The sequence below is a fragment of the Bos mutus genome, chromosome 2, assembly GCF_027580195.1.
Source record: "Bos mutus isolate GX-2022 chromosome 2, NWIPB_WYAK_1.1, whole genome shotgun sequence".
In the NCBI taxonomy this organism is placed as follows: domain Eukaryota; kingdom Metazoa; phylum Chordata; class Mammalia; order Artiodactyla; family Bovidae; genus Bos; species Bos mutus.
The window spans coordinates 72,031,011-72,056,385 of record NC_091618.1 but is presented as its reverse complement, the minus strand read 5'-3'; the positions used below and the strand labels follow the sequence as shown (position 1 = coordinate 72,056,385).

The window sequence follows — 25,375 nt, the reverse complement described above, 5'->3', positions numbered from 1 at the left end:
CGCTTGCATCACCGGAATCCGCTCCGAGATGCCGATTTTGTTGCAGAAAAGATACTCTTGCTCCCCACCCCCTCCTTTCTTTTTGACAGTCAGTTAATAAAGACTCAACAATAAGCAGCTGCCAGTGATGTCATGTGGGACTTTGTCCACGGAGCTTGTATTTACAAGCTCAGAGCAACCACGGAGCCGCAGCCGGGGGAGCAGCGGACTCTCGGCAAACTTGCTCTGAATTCGCGGTAGCAACTTTTGCTGCTGCTTTGGCTGTTCAGGAAAACTGGCGTGTTCTCTGCGCCCAGCCTTTTCAGGCTTCACAAATAAACAGAGGATCAACTCGGGAGGAAATGTTTAACTGGAGAGAGTTGCAGTTCCTGTGTTTGTCTCCAGGGCTGTGAGATGTGTTGACTGCAGAGCTGACGACAAGTAAGACTGTTGGAATTGTTTTAAAACTCTTGTAACAGTTTTTCGTATTTATATGGCTTGCTTTGCTTTTAAAGTGAGATGATGAGGTGTTTGTATTTCTCTGGGCTCTCTCGCTGCCGCAACAAGAATGCATTTGTTTCAAGTAGTAATTACAGTGCACTGAAGTTGATGGGGTAGGTGCAGAGAACTTGCACGTAGCTGATAACAAGATACCGAGTTCCTGATACTCATTTGCCTCTGCAGGGAGGTTGTAATTTTTTTTTTTTTAATGAGAAGCAACCAACCATACAGAAAACTATTAGCTTGACCTAGGAATTTTAGTAGAAAACTGTAAAGACTGATTTTTAATTAACTGTTTGTGTTGGAAAGGAAAACACACTCTTGTTTTTATTCTCTGATTCTTTCTGTGGTTTATAGATTTTAATGTGTGTGTGTTCAATGTCTACTTCTCTTCTTGATTACACCCTCCTTCCAAACACGCACAAACTCATTCATTCTGAGGGAATATGAACCTCTAGACAAATGTTTTGCAATGGAAACCATTTCTATCTGGATTTCTTCCCTTTAGGTATCTGGAGAAATGTTCGCTGTTCTGACTTGCCCTCAGAGATGGGAACCTGAATGAAGGTGCTACTGAAAAAGTCAAACTTTGACACTCAGCTCTGTGGGGATGGGAGACCCACATCCTTGCTTTCACTTTCTTCCAATTCTTTCAAACTCTCTGAACACATTCTTTGGGGAATTGGAAGGGTGGGCTCTGTGTACCGCCAGCCTGGACCAGAGCTCCCTCTCATTACGGCTGCCAGGCGCTGCCTGGAAGCACTGCATCAGAGCCACGTGGATTTGTCTTTCGGCTGCATGCTTCCAGATGCAGGGCTTGCACCTGAGCGCCTGCGGTTCAGCTGCTTGTAATCAGTAGCACATTCTGGCCGATGCCTGCCATCCAGTCCTGACAGCCCTGCCACATGGATTGGCAAGTGGCTGTTAGCCTGTTACCTCCTGCACGTGAGCCCCATGACTTGATCCAGGAGACCTGGCTGGTCCTCAGTTCAGCAGCTCTGTCACCAGCCCACAAGAGCAGTGACAGCCTTTCCCTTTTTCTCTGGTCTCAGAATTGAAAAAGTCAGTGCCCAAAAGCTCCTAAAATATCCTACAGTTTTCAGTGGAATTCTGATATGGGCAGCCTCCTCGTGCATGTTTGTCAGCTCCAATTTTTTCCATCAGAGCACACTCTCTTGGACATGTTTTTTTTTTTTTAATTTTATTGAAGTGTATTTGATTTATAATGTTAATTTCTGCTATATAGCAAAGTGACTCAGTTATATATATATATATATATATATATATATATATACACACACACACACACATAATTTTTTTTTTTTTTTTTTTGACTGTGTTACACAGCATGTGGGATCCTAGTTCCATATCCAGGGCTTGAACCCCCACTCCCTGCTTTGGAAGCACAGAGTTTTAACCAATGAACTACCAGGGAAGTCTGGTTTATCACAGGATATTGAATATAATTCCCTGCACTTAGACAGTAGAACCCTGTTGTTTATCCATCCTGTATCTACTAGTTAGTACTGGATATGTTTTATGTATTAAAACTCAATGCTTTCTGTGAATTTTTACTTAAAAAAGGGGATGTGCTACTAAAATAGTTTCCAAACCATTAGTCAAAGCTTATCATTTGTAGAAGAAAACCTGAGGCATGAAGAGGGGAAGTGATTGGTCCAGAGTCACCTAGCAAGACACTGGCAGAGCTCCAACCAGAAAACCATGCTCATCCTGGCATGCATTTCACATTTCAGTTCTTCCAGGATGTAGAAGAAATAGGACCCATGTGTGGTTACTAGCCTTCTTGCAGGAGCTGGCTGAGTGAAGGTGTATAGATGAAGGTGGTCTGGTAAAGAGAGAACATTCCTGTTTTGTCTTTTTCTCTGGGTATGTTTCTTAACAACTCTGCTCCTCATTAGTTTGGCTAGAGAACCGAAGAGCACTTTGTGATTACTTGACAGTTGCTGACCTAAAGTTAAGTGAGACATTTCAGGTGGTGGAATCGTACATAAGGCAGTTTGCATCAGGTGCAGGTTGAGAGACCAAAGCTGGTTTTCAGCTCGGATATTTTGTGCTTCTGCTTTACTTACATCTCTCAAATTTGTTTTATTGACCACACCCTTATCTGTCTTTCTCCTCTCTCCCAGCCTCATTTTCTCACTGCAGCCTGGACCTCTGATGCTAACACTCAACTTGATTCCACTAATGCCCTGTGTTCCTCTTTTCTCCGGAGCCTTCCTTGCCCCTGACACTTCTGCCTATTGGATGCCTCCATGGATTCTTCAAGTTGAAATGATGATTTTCTTCTTTGGACCCTCATGGTATCCTGTGCTGATTTTTGCTGTGGGATCTGAAGCTCTTTGCCACACAGTTAAATACATCTTTCCATCAAAAGCCAGGGCTATGGTTCAGTACTTCTATATCCACAGCACTGTTACAGAGTGGTGGTTAAATATATAATAGTAAAGAAGTGAAGGACTGAATTGCTAATCTTAAGTATCCCTTTTCCTAAACCAAACAGGCATGCCTCTACACATGGCTGACAAAAATATGTAAGTGTGCTGTGTGGCTTGACATGCATCTTCAACGAATGAAGGCCCCCAATACTGGACTCCCAAGCGTGCACACAGGGCTATTCCTGAAGCGATTGTCTCCAACCTCCCCAGCCTCGTTTCTCTCCACTCCCTCCCATGTACTCTGTGTCTCTCCTGGAGATTCCTGACCTGACAATTCATCTGTGTCTTCTGTCAGGGGTTGAAGAACAGCATGGTAGAGCCATTCAGGATTTGGGTTCTGGAACCAGACTGCCCAGCTCAAGTCCTCCTTTCATCACTGGCCAGCTTTATGATCTTGGTTAATTCACTTGAGTTTTCTCTTTCGCTTTTTGTCTTTAAAATGTGGCCAATGAGAGTGCCTACCTCATACAAGTATTGTTGTTCAGTCGATAAGTTGTGTCCACTCTTTGCAACTCTATGGACTGGAAGCACACCAGGCTTCCCCGTCCTTCAGTGTCTCCTGGAGTTTGCTCAAATTCATGTCCACTGAGTCAGTGATGCTATCTAACCATCTCATCCTCTGCCACTACCTTCTCATTTTGCCTTCTGTCTTTCCCATCACCAGAGTCTTTTCCAGTAAGTGGGCTCTTTACATCAGGTGGCTGAAGTATTGGAGCTTCAGCTTCAGCATCAGTCCTTCCAGTGAATACTCAGAATTGGTTTTCTTTAGGATTGACTGTTGTGATCACTATTGGCCTGACCAGTGCTCATGTTCCACCCTAGGCTTAATGAATCAGCATCTCCAAGGTGGGATTCAGATTGAGGCATAGTTAAAAAGTTCCTCAGATGATTCGGTTTGGAATTCCTGTGTTACCTACCCGGAGGTGCTTTCTGTTACCTACACGTGCTGGGCTTGTATGTTCTCTAGCACCTCAATACCTTTATACTCTTGCCTGTGGCACCTCCCCATCCACCTAGTTTATCCTCCAGGTTGTGGCCAGATTTGTAATCTCATACCTAACTAAGCACCTGGCACTGAGTGAGTTCCCAAGAGATGATGAAAAATAAAAGTGTATGAATGCATATTTGATAGGTACTCTAAGAGAAGATTTAAACTTTCTTCCCCATAGTCAGTACCACATTTCTAAACTCTTCACAAGTGCTATCTCATTATGATCATTTTGCTCATTTTCTAGGTAAAGATACTTAGATCCAAAGAGGTGAGGTAATGTGCAAAGGTCACATGGGCAGTAAAAGAGGCAGAGACAGGACCTGAACCCTGACCCCATACTCTTGACCTTTCACAGTAAGACTCTCCAGACATATGGAAGGCAATCTTCCTTGTGAGCTTTACCAATGGTGGAACTTTGATTTTTCTTGTCTTTCCATACACTGATTGTACTGGAGAGCTACACATCAGATGAACACCTCTAGGTGCCAGCTGGCTGAAGGGATGATTCACATTCTCTAGCTTTGCAGAAGGGTCAAAGCCCATGCCCAGTCCTTTGGTATTTTTGTTTTTCCTTTAATCTCAGGCATGAATCCCCTTGCAGGTTGGCCCAAGTTTATGGCTCAACATCAAGATTATTTGCATTCTTGGTGGAGACGTTGGTAGGCTGGGTTCAGCTTGGTCAAGAGTATGATTCAGGGGAGTTAGGTTAAAAAAAAAATTGGAATTGATCTTTGGCCATTCAGCTGGTCTCTGAAAAGTTTACCAGGGGAAGTGGTAGTATTTTGTTTAAATAGCCAGAATGGTTGAGGTTGAACACTGGCAAGTCATGGAACCAGTTACACGCAAGATACATTATAGCCTTATTTTTCTCTAGTTCTCTAATTCTACAAAGTTTAATGCCTTTGGAATTTTAGATTCCCAACTGTGTTTTTTTTTAAAGATGAAATAATAAATCTCTCAGATACATAAGAACATTACCCACAGCAGTTACTATGCCTGAATACATACTTGTCTAATGAAGTGTGTCCTGTCCTTTTGGAAGCCTCCATTACACAAGGTACTTCCCAGTAGTTACATAAATTAATCTGGTATTTTCAGGGCAAGAAATCAGATCTCTCCTTTTAGAAATAAACTTTCTGGATTAGTGATTCCTTTGAGTAGAATTTGGATGCACTATAAGAAACCAATGGACTGAGTTCAAGAAGAAAGTCTCAAACCCATTTTGGAACTTAAGCTTGGATAATAATATGATAGATACATATTATAATGTTGAAAGAAAAACTGTTATTTCTAAAACACGGGAACGAGTATTACTGTCAAGATGTGTGTCTGACAAACTATTCCAAGAAGGGTCCTTGCTTCATTTGACAAACTGAATATGGAAACATAGACCCCTGATCCAGGCCAATCCAAAAGATATATCCTAAGTGGGTTCCATTGCCAGGGCTGACCTGTTCTTAGAAACTTTTTTTAAAAAAAATCAAAGTAATACATGTTCATAATTTAGAAAACCAAATAGTACAAAAATGTCTATGTAAATAACTATATTCACATATGTCACTTGGTATGTATTAAATGGTAGTCCTAAAATTGAGGTGGACACCACTGAGCAACTGAGCATGCATGTTCTAAAATATTTACATATATATATATAAACAGTGCTTGTATATATGACAAGATACGTGTGTGTGTGTTTATATGTATGTGTGTATGTGTGTATGTGTGTATATATATATATATGACAGTCCTGAGCGACCTCCAAACCCCATTCCTCAGTCCTGCTTTTCAGAGGGTTTTCTTTTAGCTGTTTTTTCTATAATATTTTTAAATAATGCTTTTTATATCTAGTTATAATATAAAATTGTTTACCTTCTATTATGATAGATTACAATATATATTTGTTACACTTCCAATTCCTCTCCTGTTCTCCAGTGTAATTATATCACAATTTTGGTTAAAGGTATATTCAGTGCTTATTTTTATCATGACTATAAATAGTATTTACTGTTGAGTCAAATAATTATTGAATTTCCTTTCTGTTAAAAACATTCTTTCTAAAGTTATAATTGCCTCATTTAAAACACTAACTTGGTTTTCTAGGAATACGTAGTTAAAATTTTCAACAGCCTTTTGATGAATGTGCCAAAGATAACTTAATTTTAAAACATTATTCTATGGATAAGTTCTTAAGTCACCATATACTCTTTTCTTTTCTTTTTGGTTAGTTGTCAAGCAGGAGAAGTTAATTATTATTTGTGTCATATCAGAATCAGTTTAAAAGGCCTGCCTTCAGCATTTTTTTTTTGTTCTAATTATAGTCAGTTACTCATATGTGAATAAATAGACTGAAATAATCTGGTTTATTGTAGTTTGTAAATAACATTCATAATTTAGTTTTATGGTTGCATGAATATTAATACATTTCAGTGCAAGAAAGAGCCTTTGTTTCTGAGTACCTTTGATATATAGAATAACTTTATCAGAGGAAAGCAAATGATACTTCATGTAATGTTATTTTATGAATAGCTAAATGAATGGCCCACTTAAAATGACATTTATTTCTTCCCTTTCTCATTTTCTTCTCATTCTTTTCAGCCCAGATTTGCACAATCAGGAATGTGAGATGCTTTATTATTGGGAGTACTAGTTAAAATAGTTTACTTAAAATAATTTGAAAGAGACTGTGTTTTTGGAGATTGCCAGTAGAGGGCCTTATTAAACTGAATAAAACTTCTCATACAGACCAGTTGCAACAGGTACCATGAAAGAAACCATTGTTTTTGGGACACCTGATTAACAGCAGTAAAACCACCAAGGTAATTGTTTAAAATGCCTGTATTTCTTCCAGTCTGGAGAAATTAGAAGTCTTAGCTCTTCCATTGTTAGAGAAAATTGGAGCATTCAGATCATTTATATAGCTCATCTATCAAACCAGGACTTTGGATGCCAAGCCATAAAATACGTACGACCAGTCTTTTGGAGTTGGAGCACTGGTCCCTGAGCCTTTTGGGGAAACTGATATTAGCTGCTGAGTATGGAGGGAAAAAACGATGGTTTTCCTGTCCTAGGAATGTGTCTAGTTTATATGTTTCCTATATCTGAGTGAGCCCACTCTCAACAAAACGGGTTTTCTGTTTCCTGCACCCGGACTAGAATCTTCCCACTCTGTAGCGTATCCTTGATTCAGACACAGGGAAAGAGAATCTAGAGAAATCATGAATGCTGGAGAGCATTATTAAGTTCTCACATTGCCATGTTGCAGTGAAGGAAAGAGCTGTGGGGACTTGAGCTGACTTGTCTAGAGTCATTTGTTGGGTTAGCACAGAGCTCTTCTCTTCCTACTCACCAAAATACCTCTTTCTGAGGAAGGCTGCCTCTCCCTCCCCAGCCTCACTGAGACAGTTCCTGCTCAGCCTAGATGGCCTTTCCTCAGGAAAGTTTTCCCCATCTGTTATAGATCTGGAGAGCTTCAGGTCCTCGCTTTGCATAGCATGTGTCACCAGAGGAATTAAACACATGGTCAGCTATTGGATTCAGAAGGTCTCCCCATACCGTTTCTTGTTCCATGGAGGCAGAACCTGTGTCTATCACATCTAATATTGTAGCCTGAGCATCAAAAGCAGTGGCTGATAAATGGTAGATGCCCAACAGATATTTGGTGCATGGGCAGATACAAGCAAATTTTCAGACTTTAGTGCTTTCTTCTCTCCATTCTTATACTTTTGAAAAAATACCTTTTTATAACTCAACTGATGACATTTAACATTCCTGTGGACACAGAGAACAAAGGCAAGACATTTCTTTTTACCCAACTTTCAATGAGTGAGTGAGTGCCTGTTTAATTTCAGTAGTGTAAGTATCAATATTCACTGCATTCATCAATGGGGGCTCTATAGATATGAAAGTAAATGAAGAAGAGGATGGACAGGATTTCTTTTCTTCCTTCATTGTTGAAGACAAGGGAGTGGGAAGAGAAAGATGTCTTGAGCTACTTGTGCCCTTTTACGTTTTCCAACTTGGGCTGGCAACTTTCTGGATACCCTTTCCCTGAGAGGTTGCCTTATACACTAGAAAGATCAGGATTCTTTGGAGTCCATTAATAGAGAAACAAAACAAGTAGTTAAAGCTCAGGCCCATGTGGCTTTAATCCCTAGATACCTAGGGATTGAAACCTAGAGGGTTCCAGCCTCTGACCTGATGTCTGTCGACTTTGAGAGAACTATTTAATTTCCTTGAGCTCAGTTTCCTTGTCCATAAGATGTAGTAACATCAACAATGATTAAGTGCTTGTAGTATGTCTAGCCCTGTTATGCTTTGTATTTATATTGTCTCATTTAATCCTCAAAATAGCCCTCTGAGATAGAGATTCCTATTAATTCTATTTCATAGATGAGAAGACCAAGGTCCCAAAAGGTTAATTTGTTCACAATTGCACAGTTAGACTTTGACCCAGATATTTGGATTATATTACCTCCTTATCACTGTAAGGATTAAATGAGATAAAGTATGTCCAGCTCCCGCACAAAACTAGACTCATAGTATGTGGTGACTGTTAACATTGTTATTGGCTCCTTATCACTGAAGACATTATGGGCCCTTATAAGCAGGTGATAGTTGAAGGGAAGGGCTTCCCTGGTAGCTCAGACAGTAAAGCGTCTGCCTGCAATGCTGAAGACCTGGGTTCAATCCCTGGGTTGGGAAGATCCCCTGGAGAAGGTAATGGCAACCCATTCCAGTACTCTTGCCTGGAAAATTCCATGGATGGAGGAGCCTGGTAGGCTACAATCCATGGGATTGCAGAGTCAGACACGACTGAGCGACTTCACTGGTTCACTGGTTTCAGGGAAATGAGAGGCTGATGTGAGCACCACATGTCTGGTCATAAGGACTTGTTATTTCATCTCAACATCAAATGTCAAGAACTCCATTTACTCGGCATTTTGGAACCTACCAGTATCTGCAGCCCCCAGGAGCTACCGAGGAGCCTGTCCACCTCTATGCCTGCTGGGCCATGAATACATGTGTTATGTTCTCATTATTTGGCCAGATTTTTCATTGCTCAATACCTTTATGTGTCTGTTTATGTGATGCCCTTGGCTTTATCATTTCTGCATTTTGGTTGGCAAAACTCAAACCCTGTGGACTTTTGTATGGGTAGAACTGCTTATTTGAAGTACAGTAGAGTCAGGTTTCGGAGAAGGCAATGGCACCCCACTCCAGTACTCTTGCCTGGAAAATCCCATGGACGGAGGAGCCTGGTAGGCTGCAGTCCATGGGGTCGCTGAGGGTCGGACACGATTGAGCGACTTCACTTTCACTTTTCACTTTCATGTATTGGAGAAGGAAATGGCAGCCCACTCCAGTGTTCTTGCCTGGAGAATCCCAGGGACGGGGGAGCCTGGTGGGCTGCCGTCTATGGGGTCGCAAAGAGTTGGACATGACTGAAGTGACTTAGCTTAGCAGTAGCAGAGTCAGATTTGGAGAAGGAAATGGCAACCCACTCCAGTGTTCTTGCCTGGAGAATCCCAGGGATGGGGGAGCCTGGTGGGCTGTCATCTATGGGGTTGCACAGAGTCAGACACGACTGAAGCGACTTAGCAGCAGCAACAGCAGCAGACTCAGGTTATGAGGTTGGATGGATATAAAGTGTGCTCAGCTCCTTTTGGTCAGATCTTAATTTGATGTGCTTTTCCTACGTCCCTGAACCATCTTTCCTAGCTGTTCCTGCCCCTCTCTCCCTCTTTCCCCCTCTCTCTCTTTACCCCACCTTATTACTCTATTCTTGTCTCTCTTAATCATCTCTCTTCCCATCTCTCCCTCTTTTTTCATTCTTTTTGTTTTTCTCCTTCCTTATCTTAATTTACCTCCTCTTTCTCACCTACTCCCCAGAAAGCCGAGTAGAGAAGCAATAGTGGCCATTGTTTCTCACTGGTGATGGACTGGGCAATGGAGAAGGGAATCATTTCAGTTTTCTACCTCTCCATAAACTTCAGATGTCCCAGGGCCTCATTATAATGCTGATCCTATTAAACAGAGAACACATCCAAGTTCCAAGCCAAAGCAAGGGAGAAACCAAAAGAGCAAGCAGCATGGTGAAATCTAGATGGAGACTTGAACAACCCTGCTGGTAAGATTGTCCCACAGCCAGCTGTAGGACATGGGATCAAGTGGCCCCATCTGCAAAGTGAAAGGTGGGGATCATCAGATAGTCATAAGGCCATTTCTGATGCTGTGAACCTATTATTCCTTAACATACAGTGACTTGCATCTGACTCCTAGTCCAGATAATCCAGCACAGCACTTGGGAGCAAGCCCCTCCCCTCCCCGCCCCCAGGACAGCGGGGGCAGGTCTGGGCTGCAAGCACAAAGACCCTCGCAGCCCCTGAGATCTCGAGAAGCCTGGTTTTTCCAAAGTGCTGAAGTGATTTTGTCACTGCATAGTGCTGTGGGCCTTCACAACAGATGCTGAAGGATCACTCTTGAAAGGGTGTTTCTCCAGAGCATTTAATTATAACCTCCAAAGAAGATTAACAGATGTTATAATTGTCTTTACTCTTTGATTAAATAGTTTCTGCATGAGTAGCCTTCTTAGATTTTCCTTCTCTGTTTTGTATGTTCTTTAAAAAGAACTGACATGTGTCTGCAATTTTCTAGAGATAGCTCCTCAACGGGCTTGGTAGGAATCTTTCCAGATTTATAAGTTCGTTCTTTCTCTTTTCCTTATCTAGCTGTCTATCTCTCGTTGTTTCTCTCTCTCTCTGCCATCTTTCTCTGTCATCTCTCTCATCTCTGTCTCCTCTTTCTCTCTGTCTCCTCTCTGTCTCTGCTGTCTCTCTCTGTGTGTATCATCTATATATCTATCAAACAATCAGTTAAACCTGGGCCAAGGCAAGCTGTTCTTCTATAGATGGAACCATTGGTTATAAAGGCAGCTGGGTGACAGGAATATGAATGTGGCTAGGAAACTGGCCACTCTTTTTACCATTTGTCCAGGAAAGTGACTGATGCCCATAAATATTCTTTTTGGAAAAAACTGCAAGTGGGAACAAAAAGTTGTGCAAACCTCATGCAGCAACCAACCATGCCAGGTGCCAAGTGTGCAAATGAGTGTGTGAGTGTTCACTATGTAAATGTCTACAGATTTCCTTGGCAGTATTTTCTCTGGGAAGATAAGTTACCAGCCAGAATCCTTATTGACATCAAAAGCATTGTTGCCATTCCATTATTGAGAACCCAGGAGTCTTCCTTTCCATCAGATATGTGGTTTGTGTTCTAGGGCTCATTTATCTCACCTTCTACTTAGCCCAGCAAGAAGGAGGATGCCACTAACTTTACATGAATAAGAATGCTTCTTTATCATCATCCAATGTTTTTTCCTTGAGAAGAAAAAACTATAAGGAAGGGGTTCAGACATAAGGTCAATTTACGGTTGATGATAAGAGAAATAAGTACTGAATCCATGTTTTATAGGGGTCTGCCTAGTGATTGTTCCCACCTCACCATGTGGGAACATCTGAAAAGGGCTCATAAATCAGGGCAAAGATCAATCCTTAGATGAGCTTGAAGGAAGAGAGCAATCATTGACTTCACTGGATAAGTTAGTATTAAACATTTCATTGGGGGAAAAAGGGAAGAAAATACTTAGGTTGTAAATTTGATCTATTTTATCCATACTTGCTAAGGAAGAGGAGGGAAAAAGAGTATTTTCTGAGCATGCAAGGGATTTTTGAATATATGTGCTACTAGAAAATCAAAAGGGAAAAATGTCTGTCTATATGGGGTTTAACTTATATGCAGAGTACATCATGAGAAACGCTGGGCTGGAAGAAGCACAAGCTAGAATCAACATTGCTGGGAGAAATATCAATAACCTCAGATATGTAGATAATACCACCCTTATGGCAGGAAGTGGAGACGAACTAAAGAGCCTCTTGATGAAAGTGAAAGAGGAGAGTGAAAAAGTTGGCTTAAAGCTCAACATTCAGAAAACGAAGATCATGGCATCTGGTCCCATCACTTCATGAGAAATAGATGGGGAAACAGTGGCTGACTGTATTTTCTGGGGCTGCAAAATCACTGCAGATGGTGATTGCAGCCATGAAATTAAAAGACGCTTACTCCTTGGAAGGGAAGTTATAACCAACCTAGACAGCATATTAAAAAGCAGAGACATTACTTTGTCAACAAAGGTCCGTCTAGTCAAGGCTAGAAAAACTATTGGTTTTTCCAGTAGTCATGTATGGATGTGAGAGTTGGACTATAAAGAAAGCCAAGTGCAGAAGAATTGATGCTTTTGAACTGTGGTGTAGGAGAAGATTCTTGAGAATCCCTTGGACTGCAAGGAGATCCAACCAGTCCATTCTAAAGGAGATCAGTCCTGGGTGTTCTTTGGAAGGACTTATGTTGAAGCTGAAACTCCAATACTTTGGCCACCTGATGTGAAGAGCTGACTCATTTGAAAAGACCCTGATGCTGGGAAAGATTGAGGGCAGGAGGAGAAGGGGGCGACAGAGGATGAGATGGCTGGATGCCATCACTGACTCGATAGACGTGAGTCTGGGTGAACTCTGGGAGTTGGTGATGGACAGGGAGGCCTGGCATGCTATGATTTATGGGGTTGCAGGGAGTCGGACATGACTGAGTGACTGCGCTGAACTGAACTGATGGAGTTTACAACATATTGGAGGAAAGGAGTTAATCTCATAGGGACATTCACAGAATGTTTAAAACCAACAAATATGATTAAATTCCAAATGAATGATCAGAGCTTTGCCAAATTAAAAGGTTTTATAAGTTGGTGACCAGGATCTTGAACATTCTATAACCCATATGTAAAAGAAATGGCTAAAGAAATTTGATTTACTCAGGTGATTTGGAAGAAGAAGAGGATTTTAAAAGTATACTGCTTGACATACTTTTATGAAGTGAATACACCTCAGAGTTGTTCAAAATTGAGAAAGGAGTACATCAAGACTGTATATTGTTACCTTGCTTATTTAACTTCTATGCAGAATATATCATGTGAAATGCTGGGTGGATGACTCATAGCTGGAATAAAGATTGCTTGGAGAAATATCAACAACTTCAGATATGTAGATGATACCACTCTAATGGCTGAAAGTTAAGAGGAACTAATGAGCTTCTTAATGAGGGTTAAAGAAGACAATGAAAAAAGTGGGCTTAAAACTCAACATTCAAAAAACCAAGATCGTGACATCCAGTCTCATCACTTCATGGCAAATAGATGGGGAAACAGTGATAGACTTTATTTTCCTGGGTTCCAAAATCAAGATGGTGACTTCAGCCATGAAATTGAAAGACGGTTGCTCCTTGGAAGTAAAGCTATGACCAACCTAGACAGCATATTAAAAAGCAGAGACATCACTTAGCTGACAAAGTCCCTAAATTCAAAGCTATGGTCTTTCCAGTAGTCATGTACAGATGTGAGAGTTGGACCATAAAAGACTGAGTGCCAAAGAATTGATGCCTTTGAATTGTGATGCTGGAAAACACTCTTGAGAGTCTCTAGGACTGCAAGGAGATCAAGCCAGTCAATCCTAAAGGAAATCAGCTCTAAATATTTGTTGGAAGGACTGATGCTGAAGCTCCCATACTTTGGCCACCTGATGGGAAGAGCTGATTCATTGGAAAAGAGCCTGATGCTGGGAAAGATTGAGGGCATGAGGAAAAGGGGGCGAAAAGGATGAAATGATTGGATGGCCTCACTGACTCAATGGACAAGAGTTTGAGCAAACTCTGGGAGATAGTGAAGTACAGGGAAGCCTGGTGTGCTTCAGCTTATGGGGTCGTAAGGAGTTGGACATGACTTAGTGACTGAACAACACCACTACCACAACCTGGATTACCAGTTCTTAGACCAAAAATATCACCCACACTTCACTAACACCCTTCTCAAGTTCCCTTCTAGTCACATCCCTCAGGTAATCAGTGTGAGGGCTTCCAGTAACATAGATTAATTTTGTCTGTTTTTACACTTTATATAAATAGAACCCCACAGTATGTATAATTTTCTTTCGTTCAAATTGTATTTTTGTGATTCAGCCACATTGCTGTGCTTAGTCATAGAGTTTTCATGCTCATTGTTTTATAGTATTCCACTGTGTGACTATATCATGATATATTGTTTCTACCGTTGATGGGAATTTGAATAGTTTCTAGTTTGAAACCATGACAAATATGCCGCTATGAATAGTCTAGTACATATACCTCAGTGAACAAACACACACATTTTAGTATCTGTTAAGTGTGTTTGTGTGTGTAATTATTGCATCACAGGGAATCTAGGAGACACTGCTCAATAGTTTTCCGAGGCTGTTGTACCAATTTATATTCCCACCAATAATATGTGGAGATTATGTGATGTTTGAATTTACTCAAGAGAATACTACTTAACTTCCACTACTACTTAAGGGTAGAAGTTAAAGAGAAGCAAGTGTGGCCTAAATGTTAGGCAGAAATTTTGGTCATTTGGAAATTCACAAACAGAAACTGGGACAGTGAAAAATAGTTTCTTGTCTCTAGAGGTGCTAGACCGTGATGGGATGGATGGTTTTTATTGGAAAGGAAGGTGAGCTGGAGGATTCCAAGTCCGCTTCCTTCTATGGACTTTTTAGATCACAATTAGTAAACTATGGAAACTGAAAGATGCAGGAGGTTAAAAGTGGTCATTGGCATGGACCAGATAGTCAGATGGTAGGAGACCAGATGTGAGTCACCAGGAATGACTACAAAGACAGTGCTGACTGTGAATGAAGGCAGAAGCCACTCAATAAAGGGAGACAGGTACTTGGAACTGAATAGGATGTAGTGGAGTTGAATGGGGTCATAAAAAGAAATAATATACTAGTAGATGGAAGAAAAAGGAGTGGTTTAGTTGCAGCCACAGGTTTATTTTAGAGTGTGTATGGAACACAGGTTGACTCAGTTCAGTGCTGGATGCTTAGAACCAATCGGAAGCATCCTAAAGGAAAGTGGAGAATTTGATCATCTCTATCAGAGGTCAAAGGATGCCTGAAAAATGCCCTGGAGGAGAGTTATTCCATAGGGTCCTGGCCAGATAACACTCCCCAGGGCATAAGAACATGGCAACATTTCTGCAAAACTGATTGGAGACTATGCTTCTATACCTGTCTCCTTTACACTTCAACCTCTAGGAAGCTTAGAATCAAACTTAAATGTTTAATTGCAAGTAGTCTGTTGGCTTATATCCTACATATTTGCAATTTTCCATCCTCTTATCTTTGAAGCTTGTGGTAGACAGAATTCTGTGATAGGCCATAAGAAGCCATTCCCTTGAATAATCCTCCCCTCTGCTTTGTGTGGGCAGAGCCTAATCACTCTCATGATTAGGTTACATGATATGGCAAAGGTGGATTTTTGCAAATGTAATTAAAGTCCCTAATCAGTTTACTTTGAGTTAATAAAAAGAGATTTTCTTTGGTGAGCCTGACCTAATCAGACAAGTCCCTTAGAGCAAGTCTGGAGATTAGAAATTTGAAGCTTAGGTTTTCCTGCTGAGCTTAGAAAAGCAAGCTATCATGAGTTCTACAGATATAAAAAAATGAATTCTGCCAACGGCCACATGAGTTCACAAGACGACTCTAAGGCTCAGATGAGACCTGAACAAGGTCCCAGATAGGTTGTTGTCAGATTCCTGAGTCGTGGAAGCTGTGAGATAATAAATGTTTTTAAGCTGCTCAATTTGTTACACAGCAATGCTAAGTCGCTTCAGTCGTGTCCGACTCTGTGTGACCCCATAGACGGCAGCCCCCCAGGCTCCGCTGTCCCTGGGATTCTCCAGGCAAGAACACTGGAGTGGGTTGCCATTTCCTTCTCCAATGCATGAAAGTGAAAAGTAAAAGTTAAGGCACTCAGTCATGTCCGACTCTTAGCGACCCCATGGACTGCAGCCAACCAGGCTCCTCTATCCATGGGATTTTCCAGGCAAGAGTATTGGAGTGGGGTGCCATTGCCTTCTCTGTACACAGCAATAGATAAGTAATGTTAATATATACATTTTCACTCATCTCTATCTCAGTTTTATCCTTTATTTGTTGTGTAGATGGCCTCTTTATTTTCTTTGTAATTTGAGTAAAACTGAATGAATTAAGGAATCAATAGTGTCCTAGGACCCCTGACACCTACTCCAGAGTGACAGGGGTGATGCTGTCCCCTCCCTCACATTGGGCTCCCTCCCACCTCTGTGACTTGCATTTATCTCTACTTCTTCAAACTTCATCCTAACTTAGAGGCTCAGCTTGAGTTCTCCGTCCTCCATAATTCTTACAATCTGAGTTTTTGGAGGTTTGTTTTCTGTTTTTCTTTCTAAAATCCCTACAGCAGGGGTTTCTAGTCTGAGGGCTGATGGCATCATAATTACTTCAGGGAGGTTTTAAAAATGCAGCATTCTCTCCCTCTCTGCCTTTTCTAGAAATTCTGGTTCATTACTGAACTTCTGAAAACCTTCCCAGGTTATATCACTGGGCATCGAGGTTTGGTAACAGTTGCCCTGTCATTCTTAACACAATGTTGGCTCTGTATATAGTGTCCTGTGTGACTTACTGCCTGGTCTTGAGGCTTTCAAAACTTTAATCCAAATATGTAAATTACCTGTAGCCTGGACAGCATATTGTGCATTTCTTTAATATTAACCTTGGTTTTATTATGTTTATACTAGTAGCTTCCCTTTGGCTTTCCTTCCTCAATTATTTGATAATTTTCTTTTTGTGTATATTTTTGTATTAATAAGTAATCACAAATCTTTGTTGGGTGGGGTGAGATTGGGGATGAATAAATAGAAAACCAGTGTCCTCATCCCTAATATTTTAATATATGTGAATCTTGTTTCCTTGGCAACAGTAAAATTTTCTAAACCACAAACTCTGACTTATCCTCTTTCATGCCCTCATTATACCTTGCACATTTTGAGCATATAGGAATGGTGTTCAGAAAACTAAAGACTGATGCTTGGACTGATAAGCTTCTTGCTTTATACAAAGAGTATTCCTTCCTCTCCTTTCCGCTCCCACCTTGTCTCCTTCCTCACCTGCTTCTCCTATCTTTTGAAGCATTGAACAAAGAATTACTCTTTTCCCTGGACTCAATCATTCGAGGCTGGCACAATGCAGAGATAAGGCTTTAGAATTCATAGGAGGACTCTTTGTCTCTTTCAGGGGGTTTCATCTGCCTGAAATGGCTTTACCTGAGGTATATATTTTTTTAACCTCCTGGTTCTGTGAACAGGCACAGTTTAGACCCAAGACTGGAGGTATGAGCAGGAAAGAGCAGGAGGAATAATCACTGGATGCTGCCCTTTCCCATTATAAAGCCTCATTAAATGGGCTGCATTCGAGACAGCAACTACGCCCTTTTATGCCAAAGCACACCTCTGTGGTACCACTGGAAATGGTCTTGTGCAAGCTATATTATATTTGGTGAGTGGAACATTATTGCGTGGGGAGGCTGGTTTATCATATAGAGCTGAGGAATGTTCCAGGAAGTTCTACAGAGACAGTCATTGTGGAAAAACTGATAAATTGTACTCCTCTAAATACTCCTTTGAAGCCTTTTCAACTGTTCTGAAAATGTATACTCTCTTGGGCAGTGAGGAGTCTCCTGTATCTCTCTACTTGTCCTTTCTGTAAATCTCTTTTTACTTCGATTCTCCTCAATGGGCGACTGTTTTTTTTTTTTTTTTTTTTTTTGCCATTGACTTTTTCTTGAATGTATTTGTATCCAAAGATCTGAACTGGCCAGGTGGGCATGATAAAATATGCTGTGTATTTATGTGTGTGTACACGTGTGCATATATGCATATAAGCATATGCATTTGAGTTTTGGGGTTCCTGTTTTTTTTTTTTTTGCCATTTCCATTAGACAAAATCAGAATGCTATTTCATACATCCTCCAATTTCCAAATTAAACTAATTGAATTTAGAAGGCACTCTATCAGAAACTCAAATAATCCCAGGGCATTTTAAATAGTGGCATTTATCATTTTCTACTAAAATAAAAAAGTACTTTCTGCTTGATGGAAAGGTTTTTGTGCCATTTTCTCCAATATAGTGGGATTACACTTAAACCATTATAAATCTTATCAAAGGTAAGTGTTTGGGCTATTAAATTCTGCCTCTTTCCTACTTCCATCACCCTATGTACTTGTAAGGATATAGAATTTTCACACATGACTCAGAATGTTTCAGTTTTGTTTCTTAGATACATATTTAGTGAGAGCTCATGGAAGCATTATACATTGTGGGTTCTCCGAGCCAACATCTTGGATGTAGAGGAGATCTGTGTAGTAGTGACTGAAGCTGACTAGACTTGGAGTCAACCCAGCCCGAAATGCTGGGCTGGATGAAGCTCAAGCTGGAATCAAAATTGCTGGGAGAATAACCTCAGATATACAGATAACACCACCTTTATGGCAGAAGTGAAGAGGAACTAAAGAGCCTCTTGATGAAGGTGAAAGAGGAGAGTGTAAAAAGCTGGCTTAAAACTTAAAATTCAAAAAATGAACATCATAGCATCTGGTCCCATCACTTCATGGCAAATAGATGGGAAAACAATGGATACAGTGACAGACTTTATTTTCTTGGGCTCCAAAATCACTGTGGATGGTGACTGAAGCCATGAAATTAAAAGATGCTCCTAGGAAGAAAAGCTATGACAAGGCTAGACAGTGTGTTAAAAAGCAGAGATATCACTTTGCCAACAAAGGTCCATATAGTCGAAGCTATGGTTTTCCAGTAGTCATGTATGGATGTGAGAGTTGGACCATTAGAGAAGGCTGAGCACCGAAGAATTGATGCTTTTGAACTGTGGTGTTGGAGAAGGCTCTTGTGAGTCCCTTGGACAGCAAGGAGATCAAACCAGTCAATCCTAGAGGTAATCAACCCTGAATATTCATTGGAAGGACTGATACTGAAGCTCCAATACTTTGGCCACCTGATGCGAATAATTGACTCATTAGAAAAGACCCTGATGCTGGGAAAGATTCAAGGCGAGAGGAGAAGCGGGTGACGGGACGAGATGATTGGATGGCATGCATCATCGATTCAATGGACCTGAGTTTGAGCAAACTCTGGGAGATAGGTTTCCCTGGTGGCTCAGACGGTAAAGCGTCTCTCTGCAATGCAGGAGACCCAGGTTCAATCCCTGGGTTGGGAAGATCCCCTGGAGAAAGAAATGGCAACCCACCCCAATACTCTTGCCTAGAAAATCCCATGGATGGAGGAACCTGGTAGGCTACAGTCCGTGGAATCGCAGAGTTGGACATGACTGAGCAACTTCACTTTCTTTCCGGGAGATAGTGAAGGACTGGGAAACCTGGTCTACTGAAATTCATGGGGTCTCAAAGAGTCCAACACAACTGAGAGACTAGACAACAATAACGCCGTAAGGAGCAGCAGAGCCTGTAGGCAGTTGTGTGTCTGTGTGCGCGTGCGTATGCCTGCTCAGTCATGTCCCACTCCTTGCGACCCTATGAACTGTAGCCTGCCATGCTTCTCTGTCCATGGGATTCTCCAGGCAAGAATACTAGAGTGAATTGCCATTGATAGGTGGATTCTTTACCAACAGCACCACCTGGGAAGCCCTTAGGCAGCCATGCAGCACATCAAATACCATCAAATGCTAAACCATGATGGTCCTCAGTTGAAAAAAACCCACATATTTTTAGAGATCCTACATGCCTTACAGTTTCCTTCACCACCTTCACTCTCTGCCTTGGCCTCCAGCTTATGCTGATCACAGGCAGAGAGACGTGGAGAACTAAGTGTGTTGGTCAGTTTCCTTGATAAAGCAGCTCTGGGTGCAGAGTCCCACTCTAGGAGCCACCTTTCAAATTCAGCAACCTAACTTGGCTATTTCTGTATCTCCTGCCACCTTGACTTCAAACAGGAACAAGCAGAAAATTTCGCCAAGGATAGCTTAAGCAAAAAGTTCAGTGTTGTTATGACAGATAATTAAGAAAATTGGATGAAGGAAAAAAAAAAGTTTAGCTTCAAGTTCTCTGCACCAGCTGCCTTCAATATTTGGTTCCATGTCTGTCTCCATATTTTTGTGTGTGTATGTGATGGGGGGAAGTGTCCTTTTTGAAACCTGATGAGGACTTTGCATAAGCCGTTCTTGCCCAGGCTTCCAAAGGAGTTATGCCTTCCTTAATCAGACTTACAGAACTATCAAGAATTATGCTTACAGGGAGGTTGTGGTTAGCAGAGCACTGAAAACTGAGTGCACAGGAGTTCTGGGTTAATGACACAGAATTACTTGAAAGTGAATTATTGTACAGGCATGGGATACTTTAAGGGGAATGTGAATTTGATTCTGAGGTTGATAGTTAAATTTCTGGGAGCTGATAGGCATCATTCTCTGCCTTTCTGAATCAAAAATATAAGCAATCATTGGGGCAAAAGAGGAAGCAGTTAATGGTTTAGATAAGTAAGAATTTGGATGTGTTCAAAAGTGGAGGGGACTTTAGCTATTCATCCTAGAAAATAGTTCATCTGTATGCTTGAAGTGGTATGTGCAAGGGTAAACATTGTAGCATTACTTGTAATTCTGCTCAGTTATCACAGTCTAAATGCCCATCAGAAGAGGAAGAATAAAACAAATAACCCTCCATTTATACTACAGAGCCCATGTAGCATTAAAAGAACAGAGGAGACCTATATGTATCCTCACATTAGAAGACCTCTTGGACAAAATAATGAAAACAAACTGTCAAAAACATGTAGAACAGGGTACTGTTTCTGTTTCCAAAATCTTCTAAAATTGTTCATACAGATAATATATGTAAATGGACTGAAAATGTTCTAGAAAGGTAACAAATCATTAATTGTTTTTTCCCCTCTAATTGAGAGGATATCATTGGGAGTACATAAAAAGAAAACTTTTGCTATTCTTCATATTGGTTTCTATATAATTTTTAAACATTTTGAGAATATGTTCATGTTTTAAGAATGATCTACATGTGTGTATGTGTGTATAACTGCATTATTTGTTTATATATACTTTAATAAGGGGATATTCTGAAAGAATATGTCATAGGATTATGAGAAAGGGAGTTATTTTTTCCCAGATAAGTAATCTGAGGTAACCAAAGGTAATACAGAAGAGGAACAGAATCTCAGCTGTCCTCTGGTTGGGTTACAGTTTCCAGACATGGTAATGTCAAATGTGAGATACAAACAAAAGCTGTTAAGATAGCAATCACCAGCTATTTCTCCGTACACATGAAGCAGCATAAGTTATTTGCGAAGAAATCCATTACTCAGGAGTTTAATTTCATTTCAAACAAGTTGAGCTTGTCCCAAACATTCAGTCTTGGGACTGGGGATAACTTGATAAGTGAGCTACAGTCTTGGTCCTAGAGGGTAAACAGCTGTGGGAAGGACAGGCATGTAAGCACTTATCATTTATTTACAAGTCCCCACTCCAGTAGAAGCCTAAGTGAAGGACTCAAGGGAAGGACAGGCTGTGGGCATGCAAAGAGAAAAACAAATATTGATTGTTTTCAGGGAAATAAGAAATCTATTTTCATGAAGAAGCATATGAAGCATATCCTAGGGTCTAGGATGGACACAGGGGGAATAAAGATGGGACAGGGCTGATGGCTTGGGAACCTGATGATGGTTCAAAGACTAGAGGTTTTGATGCTGATGAAAGTTCATTTCTGGAAGTTAACAGTGATAATAATTAGTTGAAACAATAATATTGGATGTGAACCTTCCAGGGACCTGAACAAAGGCAACTTTATATGGCTAACAGGTGACATATCCTTTTTTTATTGAAGTATAGTTGACTTATAATATTATGTTAGTTTCAGGTGTATAGCAAAAGGATTAACTTTTATGTATGTATATATATGTATGTGTGTATATATGCTATTTTACATATTCTTTTCCATTATAGGTTATTACAAGATATTGAGCATAGTTCCCTGTGCTATACAGTAGCTGTATAATAGCTGACATTTTTTGATCATTTTGTTCTTGTTGTTCAGTCACCCAGTCGTGTCTAACTCTTTGTGACCCCATGGACTGCAGCATGCCAGGCCTCCCTGTTCCTCACCATCTCCCGAAGTTTGCCCAAGTTCATGTCCTTTGCATGGGTGATGCCATCCAGCCATCTCATTCTCTAATACCCACTTTTCCTTCTGCCTTCAATCTTTCCCAGCATCAGGGACTTTTCCAATGAGTCAGCTGTTCACATCAAGTGACCCAAATACTGGAGCTTCTGCTTCAGCATCAGTCCTTCCAATGAGTATTCACAGTTGATCTCCCTTATGATTGATTGGTTTGATCTCCCTGTAGCCCAAGAGACTATCAGAAGTCTTCTCCAGCATCACAATTCAAAGGCATCAATTCTTTGGTGATCTGCCTTCTTTACAGTCCAGCTCTCACAACTGTACATGACACTGGGAAGACCATAGCCTTAACTGTATGGACCTTTGTTGACAGAGTAATGGCTCTGCTTTTCAACACTGTCTGGGATTGTCAGAGCTTTCCTGCTGAGAAGAAGTCATCTTCTGATTTTGTGGCTGCAGTCACCGTCTGCAGTGATTTTAGAGCCCAAGAAAGGGAAATCTGTCACTGCTACCACCTTTCCCCCTTCTATTTGCCATAAAGTAACTGGGCCGGATGCCATGATCTTAGTTTTTTTAATATTCAGTTTTAAGCCAACTCCTTCATTCTCCTCCTTCACTCTCATCAAGAGGCTCTTTATTTCCTCTTTGCTTTCTGCCATTAGAGTAGTATCACCCATATATCTGAGGTAGTTGACATTTCTCCCATCTGTCTTGATTTCAGCTTGTAATTCATCCAGCCTGGCTTTTCTCATGATGTGCTCCATGCATAGGTTAAATAAACAGGTTGACACCAGACAGCCCTGTGGTACTCTTTTCTCAGTCCTGAATCAATCAGTTGTTCCATGCATGGTTCTAACTGTTGCTTCTTGATCTGCCTACAAGTTTCTCAGGAGACAGATAAGATGGTCTGTTATTCCCATTTCTGTAAGAGCTTTCCGCAGTTTATTATGATTCATATAATCAAAGGCTTTGGCATAGTTGATTAAACAGAGGTAGATGTTTTTCTGGAATTCCTTTGATTTCTCTGTGATCCAGTGAATGTTGGCAATTTTATCTCTGGTTCCTCTGTCTTTTCTAAACCCAGCTTGGACATCTGGAAATCCTTGGTTCACTTAATGCTGAATCCTAGCGTGCAAGATCTTAAGCATGGCTTTACTAGCATGCAATTGTCTGATGGTTTGAATGTTCTTTATTACTACCCTTCTTGGGAATTGGGCTGAGGATTGACCTTTTCCAGTCCTGTGGCCACTGCTAGGTCTTCCAGATTGCTGACATATTGAGTGCAATACTTTGATAGCATCATCCTTTAGGGTTTTGAATAGCTCTACTGGAATTTCATCACATCCACTAGCTTTATTGACAACAGTGCTTCCTAAGTCCCACTTGACTTTGCATTCCAGAATGTCTGGCTCTGGGTGACTGACCACACCATCATAGTTATCTGGTTCCTTAATATCTGTTCTTGTATCTCTTCTTGAACTCTTCTGCATCTACAAGGTCTCTACCATTTCTATTCTTTATTGTGCCCATCTTTGGATGAAATGTTCCCTTGATAATTCCACTTTTCTTGAAGAAATCTCTAGTCTTTCCCCTTCTGTTGTTTCCCTGTATTTCTATGCACTGTTCACTGAAGAAGGCCTTCTTGTCTCTCTTTGCTATTCTTTGGAACTCTGTGTTTAGTTAGATGTGTCCTTCCCTTTCTCCCTTGATTTTTGCTTCTCTTCTTTCTTCAGCTATTTGTAAGGCCGCCTCAGATAACCACTTTGCCTTCTTACTTTTCTTTTTCTTTGGGGTGGTTTTGTTCACTGCCTCCTGTACAATATTATGGACCTCCATCCACAGTTGCTCTGTTTACTACATCTAATCCCTTGAATCTATTCATTACCTCCATAATAGCTGACATTTTTTGATTGCTTTACCTGTTGTTATAGCTGACATTTCTTGAACACTTTACTATGTTCTTGGTACTCTGCTAAGTATATTAGGTGAGTTATCTTACTGAATCCCTAAAAGTAATCCCATGATGTAAATAGCATTGTAATCCTACCTATGGTGTGGTAATGTTGTGATTTCCATTTTATAAATAAGCCATGTTAAGACTCAAAGAAACTTACTTATAACACCAGATATAAATAGCTCCAAACCTCTGATTTTATTTATGCGGATATGGCCCCCAGAAATAGACAAGCTCAAGTTTTTCTTGTAAAGGGAATAACTGGTAAGTATAGTTTCCAGAGGTCAAGTACCTTCAGTAGATAAGAACATAACACATGGCTATCCTAAAGGACTGTTAAAATGGTGACAGGATGAAAATCACATCATAAAATACGTCCAGGAAATCCATATGAAGGTTGGCTCCACCTCTGGTTATGGTAGTGAACAAGGAGGAAAGGAAAACTGAACAGAAGCTAAAGCTCCCCAAAATGGCAGCATGTCTGAAGCTCGTTAGTTGTAGACAGTACAACTAGTTAGTTGTAGACTTTGTGAGAGAAATCATTTTTGAAATGAGTAATGCATGCAAACCATTCCTGTGCAAAGCTTTTCATTTTACTAAATGGGTGATGGCAAGAATATTGGGCATTGAGTTTGGGGTTCAGGGGGAAGCTGGGTTTGGAGGAAACAGCAGCAGCTTCCTCATCAGCCCAATTCTTTAATGTAATTTTGGGTTTGTAGCTAGCAGTTTAGCCTTGAATCTAGTTCCCAGCCCTCCCAACCATTTTGCGAGTCACTCATCAAGTTTTTAAAAATAATTTGCTTCTGAATCAATCAGTATCAGTTCCAAAGTAGAGTTGATGCTAGTCTTTTGGTAGTGCTGTTTTTCTTGGTTTTGTACAAACATTCTTTCAACAGAAAATTATCAGTTACTTACTATTTGCTGAGTACTTACCCAGGTATTAAAGATAAAAATACTTGATGATGCTTTTTCTATTTCTAGTCCATGTATTATATATACAGTCAGGAAAGTTTCTTTAAACAATTTTAAATAATTTCTTTAAATCTAAGGATTTTTCTGTAAGATATATGGGGATATTAATATCTTAGAGGACTGTAATGCAATTTAGCATATATTGCATAAAGCTTGTTTAAAATGTTTTATTGTAATCAACTCTGAATTAATTTCTATTGTTAAATTAGCCTATTTCCTCTGTGGCTGTTGCTCTCATCTTTTGTCCTCATTTACATAATTCTCTATTTCAGTTAATTTCTCTTTTTTCTTTTTAAGAAAAGTAACTTGATTGTTAAATTTGCTCTATTATTACCTCTTCTTTGTAATTAAAAGGTATAGCAAAGTTTAAAAAAAGACTAAGAAAAAAATCATACCTTTGTCTTCAGAATATC

The 25,375-nt window shown here is 40.4% G+C and overlaps 1 protein-coding gene across 1 annotated transcript in view; it reads left to right on the top strand.

Moving 5' to 3' along the window:
* The first annotated feature begins 201 nt into the window (after window positions 1-201).
* Window positions 202-25,375, top strand: part of NCKAP5 (NCK associated protein 5) — a 1,094,443-nt gene continuing 1,069,269 nt past the window's right edge. Inside the window, 1 exon segment of the mRNA XM_070389536.1 lies at window positions 202-420. The gene's annotated coding sequence lies outside the window, so the exon portion shown is untranslated.